This window comes from Adiantum capillus-veneris, chromosome 6, assembly GCF_014529385.1.
Source record: "Adiantum capillus-veneris isolate H3 chromosome 6, ASM1452938v2, whole genome shotgun sequence".
Classification (NCBI taxonomy): Eukaryota; Viridiplantae; Streptophyta; class Polypodiopsida; order Polypodiales; family Pteridaceae; genus Adiantum; species Adiantum capillus-veneris.
The window spans coordinates 166,315,370-166,321,369 of NC_140936.1; positions in this window are offsets into that span (position 1 = coordinate 166,315,370).

Here is a 6,000-nt window from a genome sequence, read left to right on the forward strand (position 1 = left end):
CGTGTGTGTGTGTGTGTGTGTGGAGAAGAAAAAGAGAGAGAGAGAGAGAGAGAGAGAGAGTGAGGAAGAGCGTTTACCTACTCCTTGCTTGAGGGCGCCGAAAAACTCAGATCTGAGATCTGAGTTTTTGGGCGTGCTCGGTTATTTTTTTACCCCAGCCGGCGTCGCTATGAGCGTCGCTATAAGCGTCGCTATGAGCGTCGCAAATTTACAAATAAATTTGCGATGCTCATAGCGACGCCGGGAATTTTTTTTTGGAGTGTCGCTAATATGAAGAGCCTCTTGTAGTGTTTGGACAAGTGGTGGATCTTGAAACCAAAACCCCCTTACTCTATTAAAGCATAGCTTAGATAAGTGGTGGACCTAGCTGCCATGGAAAATGTTCAATCTGAACTGTTGCAAGACCTTGCTATTAAATGTCTAAGTAGAGCTAGCTTCTTTAATGGAATCAAGGTTGGGAAAGTGGTGCATCTTGAAACCAAAAGCCCTTTATTGTATTAGAGCATAGCTTGGACAAGTGAGGGACCTAGTTTTAATGTGTGATGTCCAAAGAAAAGTATTACAAGACCTTGCTTTCCAATATTTGAATTGGTCAAGTGGTTAAAACTAAGTATAAAACTTTGACCATTTTCTTCTGGAATTGCCAAAAAGCTAGTTTTAGACACCCCTAAATGAAAATGGTTTAGGGTGGCCTTAAACAATGTTTTTTCAAAGACTTGAACAAAAGGGTTGCCGAAGAGTAATGACAATTTATTGTGTCTTGAAGTGCCTGAGTATGTGAAAACAAGCCTAGGTTTTCCACGAGGCAAAAGGTGACATAATAAGAACATTGGAAAGTTAGGATTGACCATGTGGCCTAAACTTTGGCAAGTGAAGTGGTGGCCAAGTTTTGTGGCACAGTGTGCACTTGGTCCTATATGTGTTGACCACTTGGCTAAATCTAGGACCATAAGGCCAAACCTTTGGCACCTTAAATATAGTATGGGACATAATCTAGAACTGCTATAGTAAATTAGTAGTATAGCTAATATGTTAATATTTGTATTATATTTAAGTATATGCTAATATAATTTATGTTCAAAATTTCACTAATGAAGAATGTTCCCATTTAGCACTCTAGATGCGGGGTCTTAGGGCAATGCCACAATGGGGTGACAAGGCAGCGCTTCCACGTGAGGTTTGGGGGTAGCGCTCTTGATGGGGATGTGGAATATAGCGCTCTCGATGGCGGGGCTTGGGAGGTTGATTTTGGGATATTGTTCTGGGCGGGGTCCGGGGCAGCGCCCCGGGCGGGGTCAAGGGGCGGCACAACATAGTGTTACGCATGTTTTCCATATTTTCAACCATGATTTCTTTAATTTTTGCCGTGTGAATTGGTTAATTTTTTATATTGCTTTTGTTTTTTTTAATCCTATGATAAAACATGGACTTGTAGCATACGTGGCATTCTAATAAACCCTATCAAGATTAGGCACACAGAGAGCACATGAGAAACGCACACAGAGAAAGCAGGCGAGCAGCAAACACACAGAAAGCGCACACGGATCGCACACAGTTGGAGTATACGCGCGCGTAGAGGAGCAAGCTCGGCATCATACACAACACACAGGTGGAGTGCACAGGATTGAAAGTTCGCGCACAAGATAAAGAAACAGTAGCGTACACAACGCTTTCCAGAAGGGCAGGATCGGGCAGTCTTCTCAGGAGACATTGCACACCTCACGAATAGAGAAAAAACAGGTATTTCTCTCTCTCTCACTCTCTGTCTTTCTCCATATAGAGAAGATGGTTCTCTGTAACTCTTCTTGCACACACACTCTCTCGTCAAAAGACAGAGATACATAGTTTAAAAGTATCCCCGCACACATACACATATTCCCACACATCGTCTTCCTCTCTTCCACATACATAACCACAGTGAAATCTGTTATCTTGTTGTCTCTCTCTTGAAAATACATGCACATATTCCCACACATCGTCTTCCTCACTTCCACATACATGACCACAATGAAATCTGTTATCTTGTTGTCTCTCTCTTGAAAATACATGCACATATTCCCATACATCGTCTTCCTCTCTTCCACATACATAAACACAGTGAAATTTGTTATCTTTCTCTCTCCTCTCTCTAAAAAACAGGTATTTATCTCTCTCTCTCTCTATCTATCTATCTATCTATCTCTGTATCTTGCTATCTCTCTCTTGAAAATACATGCTCATGTATGTGTGCGTCTGTGTTATCTATGTGTATGTATGTATATTTGTGTTATTTCATTGTAATACTCATACATAATGCAGATACACAATTACACTTAATTACGATATGCACACATAGTATATATACATACATAAATATCACAAATAACTAACACATTGTAATACTAGTAAAATTGAATGGAAGACTTACTTGCGTGATCTGTTAAAGTCGATTCTTGTAGCGAGTTCTGGATGTATGCTGAGCTGATTTTCCTCTAATCCATTTGTAGATATGATTGTAACTTCTGTTTCTCAAAAATAGTAGTGTTGTTTAGTGATACACCTAATGGACATAAATGGTTTAAACTAGGACATGTAGACCAAAAATACATGTATTTCTTTGGATGAATATATACACTTTTGGTGACCCTTACCACAAGTGGTGGACCTTGAGACCAGTGGACTATAAGGACCTCCAAACAATACCTTGTACACTCAATCCTTCTTGGTATCTAAGTTGGACAAGTGGTGGACCTTGTTCAAATTCTCTAACCACTCTCTCTAACATGGTGACATAATTTAGGTGTGATAAATTCATATCTATGCAAATTAATATCAGTTTAGGCTTGTTAATTTGAATTTATGTACAATATAATGATTTGAGGTTTGCATATTTGAATTTAGGTGGTATAATGATATCTTTTTGTGGTAAACTTGAATTTAAAATCAATTTCGCGTGGAATATTTTAAATTTAAGTAGTAAAATTTAAATTTTTATAAAAAAGTTTGAATTTTAAAATTTGGGCGGGATATTTTAAAATTTAGGCGGGATATTTAGGATTTGGGAGGGATATTTTAAATTTAGGCGGGAAGGTTTTGAATTTATAGCGAGATCTCCCTTACATAAGAGAGTATAGGTTGGACAAGTGGTGGGCCTTCAAGCTAGAGCATCCATGCTACTGGAAATGATAGGTAGGGAATCTAGTTGAATATTGTATGTATAATATATATGTAATAGATCTAGCTTGGACAAGTGGTGGACCTTGGAACAAAACCCCATGTAAAACATATCATGCACATTCCAAGTGGTCAAAAAAAATATCATTTAGAATATAGCCTTATAGGTTGGACAAGTGGTGGACCTTAACACCCAGATATTCTTCATATAATGACATAGAGTGGAAAACTGGTGAATCTTGAGACCAAACCATGCTACTAGCGATAATAGCTTGGACAAGTGGTGGACCTTGAAAGTAAACCCCCCATCTACGAAATATCGTGGGTTTAAGGTATTTCGATGGAGCCTAGCATCTTGGAGACATCGTGCATCTTGCTTCTCTTCATGTTTCAATGGAGCCTATCTTGGACAAATGGTGGAGCATCCTTCTCTCCATGTTTCAATGGACCCTAGCTTGGACAAGTGGTGGACCTTTTCTTCTCTCTATTATTCAATAGAGTTAGCTTGGACAAGTGGTGGACCTTGGAACCAAACCCCCATTTAAAACCTATCATGGTCACTCCAAGTGGTGAGAAAGAATAACCTTTAAGATATAGCCTTATAGGTTGGACAAGGGGTGGACCTTAACACCCTAATATTCTTAATATAATGACATAGAGTGAAAAAGTCGTGAATCTTGAGACAAAACCACTCATGCTACTAGCACTAATAGCTTGGACAAGTGGTGGACCTTGAACGTAAACCCCCCATGTTTCAATAGAGTTAGCTTCGACAAATGGTGGAGCATCCTTCTCTCCATGTTTCAATGGAGCCTAGCTTAGACAAGTGGTGGACCTTTGCTTCTCTCTATGATTCAATAGAGTTAGCTTGGACAAGTGGTGGACCTTGGAACCAAAGCCCCATGTAAAACCTATCATGGTCACTCCAAGTGGTAATAAAGAATAACCTTTAAGATGTATCCTTATAGGTTGGACAAGTGGTGGACCCTAACACCCACATATTCTTAATAAAAGTGGTGAATCTTGAGACCAAACCACTCAAGCTACTAGCAATAATAGCTTGGACAAGTGGTGGACCTTGAATGTAAACCCCTCATCTACGAAATATCGTGGGTTTAATGTATTTCGATGGAGCCTAGCATCTTGGAGACATGGTGCAGCTTGCTTCTCGTCATGTTTCAATGGATCCTATCTTGGACAAATGGTGGAGCATCCTTCTCTCCATGTTTCAATGGACCCTAGCTTGAACAAGTGGTGGACCTTTGTTTCTCTCTATGTTTCAATAGAGTTAGCTTGGACAAGTGGTGGACCTTGCAACCAAACCCCCATGTAAAACCTATCATGGTCACTCCAAGTGGTAATAAAGAATAACCTTTAAGATGTAGCCTTATAGGTTGGACAAGTGGTGGACCTTAACATGCGCATATTCTTAATATAATGACATAGAGTGGAAAAGTGGTGAATCTTGAGACCAAACCACTCAGGCTACTAGCAATAGTAGCTTGGACAAGTGGTGGACCTTGAATGTAAACCCCTCATCTACGACATATCGTGGGTTTAATGTTTTTTGATGGAGCCTAGCATCTTGGAGACATGGTGCACCTTGCTTCTCCTCATGTTTCAATGGAGCCTACCTTGGACAAATGGTGGAGCATCCTTCTCTCCATGTTTCAATGGACCCTAGCTTAGACAAGGGGTGGACCTTTGCTTCTTTCTATGTTTCAATAGAGTTAGCTTGGACAAGTGGTGGACCTTGGAACCAAACCCCGATGTAAAACCTATCATGGTCAGTCCAACTAGTAAGAAAGAATAACCTTAAAGATGTAGCCTTATAGGTTGGACAAGAGGTAGACCTTAACACCCATATATTCTTAATAAAAGTGGTGAATCTTGAGACCAAACCCCTCAGGCTACTAGCAATAATAGCTTGGACAAGTGGTGGACCTTGAATGTAAACCCCTGATCTACGAAATATCGTGGGTTTAATGTATTTCGATGGAGCCTAGCATCTTGGAGACATGGTGCAGCTTGCTTCTCGTCATGTTTCAATGGAGCCTATCTTGGACAAATGGTGGAGCATACTTCTCTCCATGGTTCAATGGACCCTAGCTTGGACAAGTGGTGGACCTTTGTTTCTCTCTATGTTTCAATAGAGTTAGCTTGGACAAGTGGTGGACCTTGGAACCAAACCCCCATGTAAAACCTATCATGGTCACTCCAAGTGGTAATAAAGAATAACCTTTAAGATGTAGCCTTATAGGTTGGACAAGTGGTGGACCTTAACACGCGCATATTCTTAATATAATGACATAGAGTGGAAAAGTGGTGAATCTTGAGACCAAACCACTCAGGCTACTAGCAATAATAGCTTGGACCAGTGTTGGACCTTGAATGTAAACCCCTCATCTACGACATATCGTGGGTTTAATGTTTTTCGATGGAGCCTAGCATCTTGGAGACATGGTGCACCTTGATTCTCCTCATGTTTCAATGGAGCCTACCTTGGACAAATGGTACAGCATCGTTCTCTCCATATTTCAATGGACCCTAGCTTAGACAAGGGGTGGACCTTTGCTTCTCTCTATGTTTCAATAGAGTTAGCGTGGACAAGTGGTGGACCTTGGAACCAAACCCCCATGTAAAACCTATCATGGTCACTCCAAGTAGTAAGAAAGAATAACCTTTAAGATGTATCCTTATAGGTGGGACAAGTGGTAGACCTTAACACCCACATATTCTTAATAATAGTGGTGAATCTTGAGACCAAACTACTCAGGCTACTAGCAATAATGTATCGTGGGTTTAATGTATTTTGATGGAGCCTAGCATCTTGGAGACATGGTGCAG